Source organism: Acomys minous, assembly GCF_964271855.1.
Source record: "Acomys minous genome assembly, chromosome: 6".
Taxonomy (NCBI): Eukaryota; Metazoa; Chordata; class Mammalia; order Rodentia; family Muridae; genus Acomys; species Acomys minous.
In genome coordinates this window covers 80,880,374-80,894,059 of record NC_140487.1, presented here as the reverse complement: position 1 = coordinate 80,894,059, position 13,686 = coordinate 80,880,374, and the positions used below count along the sequence as shown (strand labels likewise).

General features: G+C 38.7%; 1 long non-coding RNA gene across 1 annotated transcript; it reads left to right on the top strand.

Annotated features, from left to right (window-relative positions):
* Nucleotides 1-4,841: 4,841 nt before the first annotated feature.
* On the top strand, nt 4,842-10,745 carry LOC311600666. The gene is made up of 3 exons (XR_014780307.1): nt 4,842-4,998; nt 5,619-5,695; nt 10,615-10,745. It is a non-coding gene; the product is annotated as an uncharacterized lncRNA (long non-coding RNA).
* The last annotated feature ends 2,941 nt before the right edge of the window (nt 10,746-13,686 follow it).

Genomic DNA, 13,686 nt, shown 5'->3' with positions numbered 1-13,686 from the left:
TCGGTGGGCTAGGGGAGGGAAGGAGAAAGAGAGTATGAGGGAAGGGACTACAATCTGGATGTAAATTTTAAAAAATAAAACTGCATAAGAAGCAGGTAACTTATATTCCTAATCCCACTACATGGAATAGCTCTAAAACAGGCTAAGACATGAATGTCTACACATAGTCAATGCCTCTTATTTGTTACAGAGTACATGTGACCTAGGACTAGATGACATTCTTCATATGGCATGAACGAATATTTACAGATGTCTTTCTTCTGCTCATGCAAACAGCAGAGACCTAGCCTTAATTGCTATGTGCACCTTGCACGCCCATAAAGTTATAATGTTAAGATGGTGTAATACTTGTGAGAAATTGTTTTCAGAACAAAATAACAGGACCTAGAAACTGGATAAGACCTGACAGGATGCATTCCTCTCAACATGCTGGATACTGACATCGTACAATCTTCATGTCCAGCACTAAGTCCTTCAGTTGCTGTTCTCCATCAGAAAGAGACACCTCCAAAGACAGCTTCAAAGAAAGTTTCTGGTCCCAATTGGTAAAGCATTTCAGACTGTCATACACAGGACCGTTGTTAAGCCTGGAAGTTCTCAACATTTAGGAAACTGGACCAAAAATTATATTCCTATCTTGTTTAACCATTTCCCCAATATTATTTGGGCCTCTACAAAGGTATTATTTGTCCCCAATCAGCCAAAAGAAACACTAAGAGAATGACACCTAATTTCCATTGAGGGTAGGTGGATAGGTTTTTTTGGTTGCTTTCCTGAGCTTCAGATGTTTATTTTCATTGAGAGTTGATTATGGGTTATTATTGGTCTGAAAAGGAAGAAGGGAGATATAGAAATATATAAGGATGCTAGGAGAAAAAGTAGATTATTGAGTTGATACCTCAACTTAAGGCCTTAGATATGCTCACAATGTTATATTCAATTCACTGATATAGAAATTTGTATATTCATGCAAAATAAGTTTATTTTTGATACACTGATATAAAATTCAAACTTAAAATTATTCTTCACACACATTATATATATATTTCTACTCTAATATGAGGTATTGTACCCATATCCCTCAAGCAGAATACAAGAGTTACCTCCAATTCTTTAAAAATCCTATTGCAGGCTATTTAGGATAAGTAAGTTAGACAAGTTAATTGTCAACTTATCAAATTGTGGCCATTTCAAATATTAGTCTATTTATATCACAAGAATATGCATCCTAGATGTAATACATAGGTATGATTCTATCAACAAATAAGGTAAAATACTTAGAGAATATCCTACAGAATATGGCATTTAAAATGTTTACATTATTTTAATGATTCTTTGACAAGATATCCCAACTCCTGGCAACACCCAGCCTACCTCAAAGATGATGATTAACATCAATGAACCTCCTTATGGAGATGGCTTCAAATATGGCAAATCAACCACGGGGCAAAATGGCCTCATTTTGACCACTGACAGAATTCTGCCTAAAACTTGGCAAGCTTGGATGCAGTTAGAGGCAACAGCCAAACTCTGCCTCAGAAATGTCAGTCAGATATACTAGACCAGAAGGCCAAAGATGATGTTCCAACCTTTTAGAGAGTTATGGGTGATTCTCCAGGCAGCAAACTGTCTCTGTCATTTTTTTTTTAATTTGGAAGCTGTTAACATGCACTTCCTGTTTACTAAAGTAATTATTTTTACTCCTTCTCAAGTCTCTGATGGGGTTGAAGACCAAATAAGTTAGTTTCACATTTAAGCTTATCTGTTTAGGGGTTAAGATGTTTTTAGGTCTAGATAGATGCTATAAGTTGATAGAGATGAGATATGGTAGATACTGAGTTACATTCAGAATTTTAGACTCACAGAAATAGGAAAATGTTTTCTTCAGTGTTGCCAAATACAAACAGCCAAAACACTATGAATGTAACATGAATATATTCCTGATTGTTCAGTGGTTCTTCTTGCTGTATGTAGCTTATTTAATATAGGTGTAATAATATAAGTGTATATGTAAGAAAGTAACTAATAAAAATTATATTATTAAAAGATAAATAAGGGCATATTAGCCAAATAATACAGAATAGCCACACTATAATACATAAACCTAAGAAACTAAATAAATATGAGGACCCTAGGGAGAATGCTTAACTCACATTAAGAAGGGAAAATGAAGGAGACATCAGAAGCAGTTGAAGAGAAGAAACAGGAAGGTAGTCTACTATAGAGGTCTTCTGAAAGACTCCAACCAGCAGGAGATCCAAGCAGATGCTGAGAAACACAGACAAACTTTGGGGTGGAGCACAGGAAGTTTTATGGAAGAGTTGGAAAAAAGAGGGACCAGGAGGGGATCAGGAGTTCTAAAAGGAGATGAATGGAGCCAACAAATCTGGGCCGAGGGAGAGGATGCTGTAGAGAATGATGTAACAACTAAGGACTGTACATGGTTTGACCTAGACCCTCTGGGTTCAATAATCTTGGGAGTAGGGACTATTTCTGACATAGACACTGACCCCCACACATTGATTATTTGTCTCTGGTAGGATGGACTTGCCAGGCCACAAGGAAGAGGATACAGACAGATGAGATTAGACTTGAGAGGTTGACATCAGATGTTATGAGAGCAGGGTTCACTTTTCTGAGTACTAGGGTAGGGAGGGAGACAGTATGAGGGAGGGAGTGTATGATCGAGAAGTGATGAGGGATGGGATAACAATAGCGATGTAAATTAAACAATCTAAAGACAAATAAAGTAAATAAATAAACATTCAACTAAAATTAATCAAAAGAGATGAGGAAGGACCCATCACATACTCATCAAAGGAAAACTCAACCAAGATGACATCACAATTCTGAATATCTGTGCCCCAAACACAAGGGCACCTACATTTGTAATAGAAACATTAATAAAGCTTAAACAACACATTAATCCCCACACATTAATAATGGGACTTCAACCACCTCACCAAATGATAGTCAATGAAACAGAATCTAAACTGAGAAATAATGACACTAACAGATGTCATGAATCAAATGGACCTAACAGATATCTACAGAACCTTTCATCCCAAAACAAATCTTATACTTTCTTTTCAGCACCTCATGGGACCCTCTCCAAAATTGACCATAGGTTGGTAACAAAAAAAGAGCCTCAACAGATACAAGAAGATTGAAATAATACCTTGTAGCATATAAGACCACATGGGTTAAAGCTGGCCCTCAACAACAACAACAACAAAATTTTCAACGTCTACACACATGTGGAAACTGAACAACTCTCTACTTAATATTAACTGGATCAGAGAAGAATTAAAGAAAGAAATTAGGGACTTCCTAAATTCAATGAAAATGAAGGTACAACATACCAAAATTTATGGGACACGATGAAAGCAGTGCTAAGAAGAAAGTTCATAGCACTAAGTGCCTTCATAAAGAGATTGGAAACATGTCATTCAAGCACCTTAATGCCACATATGGAAGTCCTAAAAAAAGAAGCAGATACACTCAAGAGGAGCAGACAGCTGAAAATAATCAAACTCGCAGCGGAAACCAACAAATTAGAAACAAAGAGCAATTCAAACCTTCGATAGGCCCAAGGGCTGGTTCCTCTTTGAAGGAAAGAAACCCAAATTGCTGGGCACATATGTGAGCCTCACCTATAAGCGATACTTTTTTCTTTCATTTTCTTTTTTTTTTTTTGTCTGTTTGTTTCTTTATTTCTATCTTTTGAGACAGGGTTTCACGGTATGTAGTCTTGGATGTCCTGGAACTTGCTCTGTAAACTAGGCTGTCAAGGAACTCACAGAGATCTGCTCACCTCTGTCTCCCAAGTGTTAAGATTAAAGTTATGTGCCACCACTACTAGGCTGGGATTATTGGTTCTTAAAAAATCCTATTAATTGGAAACTCAGATCTAATCTTGATCTTAGAGATTTGAAAACACACCTTTAATCTGGGTACACCTTTTTATGGCACCCTTTATAGATGACATGAAAGAAAAAAGCTCACCATATCTTTGTTTAATCTCACTCTCACTAACAGGTTCTTTCCTTCACTGGCATCAGAGCCTACTTCTTAGTGATTCCTGCATACAGAAGATCAGCTGAGTCATGCAGTCTCATTGATTGAACAACTACTGGGTTCTTGAACCTTCCATTCATAGTCAGCCATTGTTGGATTAGCTGGACCATAGCCTTAACTTATTTTAATAAATCACCCTTTTATATATATATATTCATGGATTTTCTAAAAGAACTATATGAAGAGCTGCTTCCAAAGTTAAAAAAAAAACTTAAAAGAAAGAAGAAAAGAGGAAAAGAAAAGAAAAAAATCTTTGTTACATAGAAGACACAAGTTGCCTCTGTGAGGTGAGCCTCAGAATGTCTCTAAGTTTAGGTGCTGCTGTACTCCAAGGTTAGGTCTGGACAGTGGTAAAGATGCCATTTGTGCCCTCCTACACAAATCAAGCTGCTTCCACACCAACAAGTTCTAACCAGTGTGAAGGGTTGGCCCTATTTCTTAACAATTAAACTTTATTATACAACCCCATTATTTTACACAAGAAGGAAAAAAGGTTAAAGGAAATAAGAGTGAACTTTCTGGTATCCGTTCCATGGGATGGGTTCCTAGGTGTCTCTGGCCTGTGTGCTGGTCCAATTGGTACGCTGATCTTTTTCCTGATCCACATGAACTCCAGCTTAGTCTGAACCTGCTGCCTCCTCTCGTCCTCTGCCTGGGTTGTCTCGAGCATGCAAGGGCCAGTCTCTTCCCATCATAATCCCATAATAATCTGGGTGGAGTCTGCCAGTCCACTTCCTGAATTTCAGGCCCAGGATGGTTCCACCCAGTCTATGTCAAGGTTAATCTCAAGGAGCATCTGTGGTGTTTCCAAGGGGCAAAGCCCACCAAGACTGCTTTCACCTGGGACAGAGACTGCAAAGGGGCAAAGCCCAGCAAGACTGTTTTCACCTGGGACAAAGCCTGCCATCCTGGCATAGTGAGGTACAGCCTAAAGACATAGAGAAAAGATAAAATTTAGCCATAAGCCTTCCCCTGCTTTCTGGCTCATCCGCTTGTTCAGTACTTTCTTCCTTATCCCCATATTTGGGTTTGATTGTGTCTTTTAAATGAATTACTTACCAAACTTCCCCCTTTTTTAACAAAATATACCATATAAGCTCTGATAAAGCCTGTCATACTACAATAGCCCCAGTTTTCCTGATCCAACTGCAAAAACACCTTTCAGATGCTCTGGGGAAACCTTTCACTCCAGGCCAGAGAGGATTCTTCATATTAGTTCTTTGTTTCCTCCTGTTCAATTTCTTTGATGCTCTATAGTTATTTGTTTTCTCCTAGCTCACTTAGGAGCAGCAGCACTCCTGGCAGTGGGATTAGACACCATTAACCCAAATCAGCTCTATACCTACTTTCTCTCACTGGCCCTCCTACTTCTACTCTTCCCCCTTGCTCTGCCTTTAGGAGTACTGGTCTCTTAGATTTTCTCTGTAACAAAATCATCTGTTTATTGCTCCCTAATGATTACTTTTCAAAAGTCTCTTCATGAATACATGATGGCAATCTCATGAGCCATTGCAGCTGATCGAGTTTAAATGCCCTTCTAGGTAAATGACCAGAGGATTCTCTCTTCAACAGACCTGGAAACAAAAATCTGACAATGACCCTCCTCAGCTCAAAACAGGTAAAAAGGAGGTGATATCCATGTTCCCCACTTTTGTTGATGCCAATTCTCACTTCTTTTGAGACTCCTACTCTCCATCTATCTGTGTTTATTAGGATTTAGAATGATGCAGTGCCTCAGTTGTAAAATGGAATTCTTATGAAATTACACAAGACTATATTCAGCAGTTATTGTTCAGCCCAGAAAGGAATGTGTGTTGGGACAGCTTGTCTGCCAATATAGACAGTCTTACCTTGGGCAAACAATTTCAAGAAGGAGAGGCTGCAGGAGAGAAACACAGGCTACAACTGTAACAATGTTCTTATTCCCAAGAAATTTCCTGTACCCTTATAAAGGGTCACAGCCACGTTTTCCCTCTGGCAGACCCTCAATTTCCTGTGGTAGAAAGGCTTCCCATTGCTGTGTATTCTAATAAACAGTCCCATCTGTTGAAAGTCATACTTTAGTCTCTTTCTGCTTTTTCCTTTTTTAAGCATATTGTACACTATTGATAATAGATCTTTATCAACTGGCTAGGAAAAACACTAATGTTTTACCTATTCTGTGATAATCATGGCTGGTTAGCAATGAATGCTTGTTTCAAGAAAGCTAGTTGAGGCATTTGAAAGTCCCCAACAGAAATGATAAATGCTTAACATGATGACTGTTCCAGTCATCATGATCTGGTGAATAATTATTTGACATATATATTGGACTGTCGCACTGTACCCAATATATGTACAAAATTACTAGGAGCCCAGTACATTTTCAGAGATATTCTAAATGAAAGTAAAATAAGAATATTCTCAAATAAAATCTAAAAGAATTTATCATTGCTGTTTCACACTATGAAAATAATAGCACAAACTTCGTTATGATTAATGGGTATTGTCCCAAAGAGAAGAAAGAAGAGATAGCACTTCAGAAGTTTTTGAGACTCATGTCATGTGAATAAGCTTACATGGCATGGAGGACAAGAAACCAGAGGTCAGACAGCCCAAAGACTTAGGATAGAGGTAAGAATGAGCAAGGGATTCTGATGCCTGCTCTTTGGTCACCTCCCCCTGGTAGGGTGCATTAACAGGCCACAGAGGAAGAGGATGCTGACAGTTATGATGAGAGTGGGCAGGGTGGGGTTATTTGATACAGGAGGACTCACCCTCTCTGAGGACTAGGGAAGGGGCATGGAAGGGGAGTAAGAGGGCGTGAAGGTAGTATCAGGGGAGACAAGGGATGGGCTATGATTGGGATTTAAAGTGAATATACTTTTTAAAATAGATTTAACCAAAAAAGAAAAGAGAAGAAGAAAAGTATTTGTAAAGTATACTAGACCTGTAATTTAAAATGCAAACATTCAAAAAAGAACTACAGGGATTAAATGATTGATAAAAAGAGGAGAATTATTCATCTTTAGGTCTAGATCCCTGATATGTTCTCAAGTCCCAAGAGGTCTTCCCTAAGACTGAAGGGACACATGTTTTCATAGTTCGTGTGTGCATGTGTGTATGTGTGTGTGTGTGTGTGTGTGTGTGTGTGTGTGTGTGTGTGTGTGTAACACTAATTTCTCTAGATGATATAATGAGATGAAAGGAAATTGAAGGAAAATAAAACAGTTATTGGATGAGGGAAAGGAATGGGTAGAAAAGATGTAAAACAATACTTATGAAATTCTCAAAAAATGTTTTTTTTAAATAAACTGAAAGGGACAACACTTTGCTTAGAAAACAAAAGCACATGTGCAAAGCATAGTCATGTATGTTTGATTCCCAGGCCCCATATTTCTAAGAAGATAACACATTCCCAAATGTTATTTGACTTTTGTGTGTTTGTGTTTTGACACAGGGTCTTATTATGTAGCTCTGACTGTCTCAGAAGTCACAATGTACATCAGGCTGACCACTAACTCACAGAAATTTGCCTGTCTCTGCCTCTCAGTGGTGGGAATAAAATCACGCACCACCTTCCTGCCATTGTTTGGTTTCTACTTATTAGTGGGTAGGCTATTTGTCACAATGCACCTCTGGAAGTCAGAGGAAACCATTTAGGTATCTGTTCTCCTCCTGGGTTCCAGAAATCAAATTGGAGTTTTCAAGCTTAGAGCAAGTGCATTTAACCATGAAACCTTTTTGAGGGTCACTTGGTCAGGGAATGATAAAAGGCTCTTTGATGCACTGAGGTTTCTACTGTTTTTTTCTTCAAGAAAGGCACCAGTGTTTTCTGCTTGGAATTTGGTGTTGTTCTTTGGCAGATTCTAACTGTATGCATCATACTGGCAAGAACCTTAGAGAGGTCCCCCTGCCTTGGTATTAGGAGAGCTAATACCACATGCTGGAATTGCACATGTTTTTAAAATAAAGACCTCTGCCTACACCCCCACAGGGTCTCATGTTGCATGATATTTGATACCATTGTGGTCCCTGAGGCTATGAACTATAAAAAAACTTCTCTTTGATCCCATTGTGATCCCTGACTTTGTGAACCTTGAACACATACATGTCTTTTGTTTGGTGTGGCTGAGCCCTAACACACACCTTTAATATAAAATTGGAAAATGAATGTGTTTTATTTTGAAGAGTTTGGAAAATTGAAGTATGTGCATCACATTAGACATATATATTCAAGATTTCAATGGGCAGCTGCTTCAAGCCCTAAAAGGACTGATTCTCCATTTATACATTTATTAGAATTTATGGTAATTATTGTAAAACATATACAGATTAAGACTGAAAATGCTCCAGCATATGTCTCTAGTAAAATGAAGTAGTTCTTGCATATTACAACATAAAGCATATTACAGGTATACCACATAGTCCTAAAGGACAAGTGGATATAGAAAGACCTAATCTTACCTCAAACAGAAAAGGGTAATGGAGCTCCTCAAAGATTGACTGCACAGTGTTTTATTAAAATTAAAATTGTTAAATGCCAGGCCTGGTGAGATGGCTCAGAGGTTAAGAGCACTGACTACTCTTCTGAAGGTCCTGAGTTCAATTTCCAGAAAACACTTGGTGGCTCACAACTGTCTATAATGAAGTCTGGTGCCCTTTTCTGGCCTGCAGGTGTTATATGCAATTAGAACACTGTATAAATAATAAATAAATCTTTTTAAAAATTTTAAATGCTAAAGAAAAAGAAACAACATCTGCAGAGAGACATTGGATAATAGAAAGAACTGCTGAATTAAAACATCCTGTGTATTTTAAAAATGTGCTGACCCCAGAATGGAAACCAGGATACACATTCCTGGTTCCTTTGGGAAGAAGCTTTGCCTTTGTTTCCACAGGTGATGAAAAGGCATGGATACCATCAAATTGATAAATTTAGCTTTGAACAAGAGAGATTTCCAAAATAAAGGTCATCAGACAGCTTGGTCATTCAGTTCAAGCTAACATATAAGACTAAAGTTGTCTTCTTAAATAAAAAGGATAGTTTTTGGTTTGGTATGAAAAACACAGTGAAGAGATCTGAAATGTTAAGCCAGTATCAGTGGCACACACCTGAAATCCCAGCATTCTGGTTGCAGATGTAGGAGAACTTTTAAGAGTTTGAGGTCACCTGGTCTACAAATCGAGTCCAGTACAGCCAAACCTACACAGAGAAATGCTTTGTTGAAAAAGAAAACAGAGGGAGAGAGAGAGAGAGAGAGAGAGAGAGAGAGAGAGAGAGAGAGAGAGAGAGAGAGAGTTTATAAGTCTTAAGTAACTTTAAATGTGGATACAGTTCAAACTTGTTTCTAGGTCTCCATAAATTTGGAGAAATTAGAGCTAAGATAAAAAATGTGATCAGGGTGATGATAAACCATGTCTTTAATCCTAGCAGACACAAATAGATCCTGATAAATTAGTTGCTTTCTAATCCTACATTTAAAATGAGTTGGGTGTGGTGGTCCCCATTTAAATCCCAGTACTTGGTATGCATCTGTCTTTAGTCCTAGGGCTAACTCTTTTAAATCCTGTGTACAGATAGGTCTTAGATTAAAGGTGTGAGTTAGGACTCAACTAGATCAAAGAAAAGATTATATTTTTACAGTTCACAATCCCTGAGGATCAATGACAGGTTTTATAATTCACACCCTCAGGGATTACATTAGGATAGAATATCATAGAATGGTCTCATTGTATTGCTTTGAATGTTCTGGAAACCTCCCTCTAGACTAGCCTGTGTAGGACCTCACAGAGATGTACCTGCCTCTGCCTCCAGACGGCTAGGATTAAAGGCATGCGCAATATGCATGGCTAAAGAAATTTGTTGTCACTGTGTAGATCAGGCTTGCCTGACACACAGAGATTCTGAGTTTGCATCTGGAAATTAAAGGATTGCATCACATGCTGGGATAACACAAGTGTATTGATAAGCCTTTATTGTTTGTTCGATTTTCATCTTATGCTTTGCTGTTGATTTTCACACTTTGAGAGAAAGTATCCATCTTGATCATGATGGTTAGAACTCCATGGACAAGATGTGGTCTCAAATTAACCTGTAGCTAGAACTACAGGTAACCACCACCCAACTCAAACTTTCATATCTGCAACATATTTGTGTGGATTTATTTGTTTTGGGTTTTCTTTTGCTATTGCTTTTGTAGGGTTGAGACAAAAATCTCCATATGTAAACTTTGACTAGCAGAAAACTCACTGCTCACCAAAGTACACACACACAAACACTAACACCACCCTGGAACAAATACACATACAGACACTAAAATCACACACACTAAAATATACCATACAGAAATAAGTGTATGTAAATACACATACAATATGGGTCAAGCAAGCAGACAATGGAAACTTGACTTTCGTTTTTGGTGTTTGTTTTGTTTGTTCATTTGTTCATTTTTCCAGACATGGTCTCTTTGTGTGTATGCCTGTGTGCCCTGGAACTTACTTTGTAGACCACGCTGTCCTTAAACTAACAAAGATGTGCCTGCCTCTGTTTCTCAGGTGCTGAGATTTAAACGCCAGTGCCACCATGCCTAGAAGAATCTTGACTTCCAGTTCAGTGTTCTTGATTTCACCTATGAAACCAACCAACAGTAGGAAAAAAATGAATCTTTAATAATATTAAATGGGTAGAGACTCATTTGACCGATCAGACAGTAGCTTGTGGGAGGGAGGTTGGGCTAGATGTGGAAGGGCAAAGAGGAAGGTGCATAAAAGGCTCAGAGGAGGTTCAGTAGAACACCAAAGCCTCTGAGCCTGGAGTTGCAGATTTACCCTGCTGAGAAAAATAGCTCTGTCACCAGTGTTCATACCCGGTAAGTAACACACCTCCATAAGGAGGCTTCTTGCATGCTGGGCTAACTTTATCTCTATCAAGCTAGAGTTACATTCCCAATTTTGAAATTTTATATTTGATATAATTTGATTTTAATGAGAAATGGTCATTACATGGGAATTTATATGTTAGTTCCTTTGTTCTATTGACTTTTTAGAGATAGGGTCTCAACAAAACAAGGCTGGCTTTGAACTCTAGATCCTTCTGGCTCTGCCCATGTTTCCAGGCTCATTCTGGAATTAGGTAGGATCTTCTTTCTAATTTAATCCCTTTGCAATATTTTAAATTATATTTTATAGAATATGGTTTGACAGTTACATGAATTGAATTTTTTCTTGATTCTAGCCTACAAGGAGTGCTGGGGAAGTGTCCATGCACAGAAGCCACAAGTCACAGCTGATCATGGAACCAATGCAGTAGCAATGTGGTTGCTTCAGTCTTGTCTATTTGACAATGAATGTCTAAGATAGATATATAGATATACAAATATAGAAATAGAGATATATGCAAAGTGGGAACCAGGTTTCATACAGCAGCCATACCTGGAAACTCAATTCATGTGCTGAGCACAAAAGACCACATTCCAGGGTACAGTTGGCTGCATGAAAAATCATTATCTCTACATAAAATTTAACAGCATGAAATAGATGACATGGAATATGGCTGAATGTTAGAACACATGTGTAGTAGGAACAAAGCCCACTAAGGGAAAGCTTCAATAAAGACATTTAACATATTTAAAATCTTTGTTTTGTTTTTTGTTGTTGGAGTTGTTTGTTTGTTTTAGGTTTAGGTTTATTTTTGTTTTGCTTTGTTTTGTTTTTAATAGAAAGGATTGCTCTGTGTTGCCCTGGCTGTCCTTAACTCATTTGTAGACCAGGCTGGTCTCAAACTCACATGTCTCTCCTTCCCAAGTGCTGGGATTAAAGGCTTGCATGAACACACAATGACTTTTTTTTTAAGAAGGGATTTTAGGACTAGAGAGGTGACTCACTTGTTAAGAGCATTGTCAGCTCCCAGAGACCACAGTGTGGCTCATTTCCATCTATAATGAGATCTGGTACCCTCTTCTGGCACATAGGTGCATATGCAGACAGAATATTGTACAAATAAATAATAAATAAATAAATAATCTCTAAAAGGTGTGGGATATCTCTTTTGCCTTGGCTACCTGGACTAATATTGTAGATGATACAGGCCTAAACTCACAGATATCTATCTCCTGAGCCTCCCAGAGTTCTGGGAATACACGTATGTGGCCCCATGCCAGGCTGACATGTAAAATCTTTTTTCTTTTTCTTTCTTTCTTTCTTTCTTTCTTTCTTTCTTTCTTCTTTTGTTGGCTTTTGCTTTGTTTTGCTTTTATTTTAGGAGGCAAGTTGTCTCTTTTACACAAAGCCCTGGCTGTCCTGAACAATCTTTGTAGACCTCAAACTCACAGAAATCCAACTGCATCTGCCTATCAAGTGCTGGGATTGTGACATTTAAAATCATATTATACTAGTTTTTCCTAACCTGGACTAGCCTTGAATATACCATAAAGATTAGAATGACCCAGAATCCTCCTGTTTCTTTCTCAAAAGGGCTGGGATTATAGGTTCTTGGTCGCCTGTGTGGCATCTATGCAGATCTTGCAAGCTATGTTGGATGTCTTAGACATTCTGCTGATGTAGAAGGCTCATCCCAGGTAAGCAAGGCCCAAGGAGGCTAGAAGGGAAATCACTGGGCTAGTGGTAAGACACAGGTGAGGTCAAGGGGAATGGGGCACTGGACAAAGGAATGTGATGTACTCAGCTTGGAGGTCTAAGGAACTACTACTCAAGTTGAGGGCTAATATAAATGACAGTCAGTAATGGAGGACAGCACAGAACAGATGTAGCCCTAGTAGGTAGATCTTTTCCCTGTTCCTCCTACAGATATTAGATGTGGAAAAGACAAGTCCACAGACTCTGAATAGAGAAAAGTAGGACATGTCTTCAGATGTAGCTCAGGCAAAAATCCTTGCCTGATGGGAGTGAGTGGCTATATTGGAGATAACATTATAAAGTGGGGAACAAGCTGCCTCTATGTGGGTTCCAGAGTTACATTTAGAAATTTCAGTATTTCCTCCTCACAGAAGCTGCAAGCTTCAAGTACTCGCCTGAAGGAATGTGCACCAGGATTTCTGGGATATATGGGCAGGAGCTCACTCAGCAGAGACTGTGAGGGAGAAGCGGGTAGCAAATTGCATTCATAGATATGCCTGGAGGCAACATTTGAAGGTGGTCACTGACCTCCGCCTCTACTTCTAGCTAGAAGAACACCAAATGTACCTGTTGCAGTGGGACCAGGATATAAAGGGCTCTGTGCAGGTGGGCTGTCTGGAGATGAAAATATGTGCCATCCCTGTGGAAATCATCAGGGGGGTCTTGGACATTTTCAAGCCACACTACATAGAGGAATTGGTACTTTTTACAAGCCAGGACCTGTCCTTCCTGGGTCACTTCGCACCTTGCCTTGGCCAGATGAGAAATCTCCACAAATTCTGTCTAAGTCACATCTACTTGTACATGGACAGCTCTGAAAATACATTGGCAGACATAGTAGACAAGTGTCTCTCCAACTTCCTTACGCAGTTCTCCAAAATAAACTGTCTCCAAAATCTGTATGTGAATGGCAACCACTTTTCCATGGACCACATGAAATAGTTTTTCAGGTAAGGAATGATTGTGAGCCCTTTCTGCTATGTCAGCAAACAT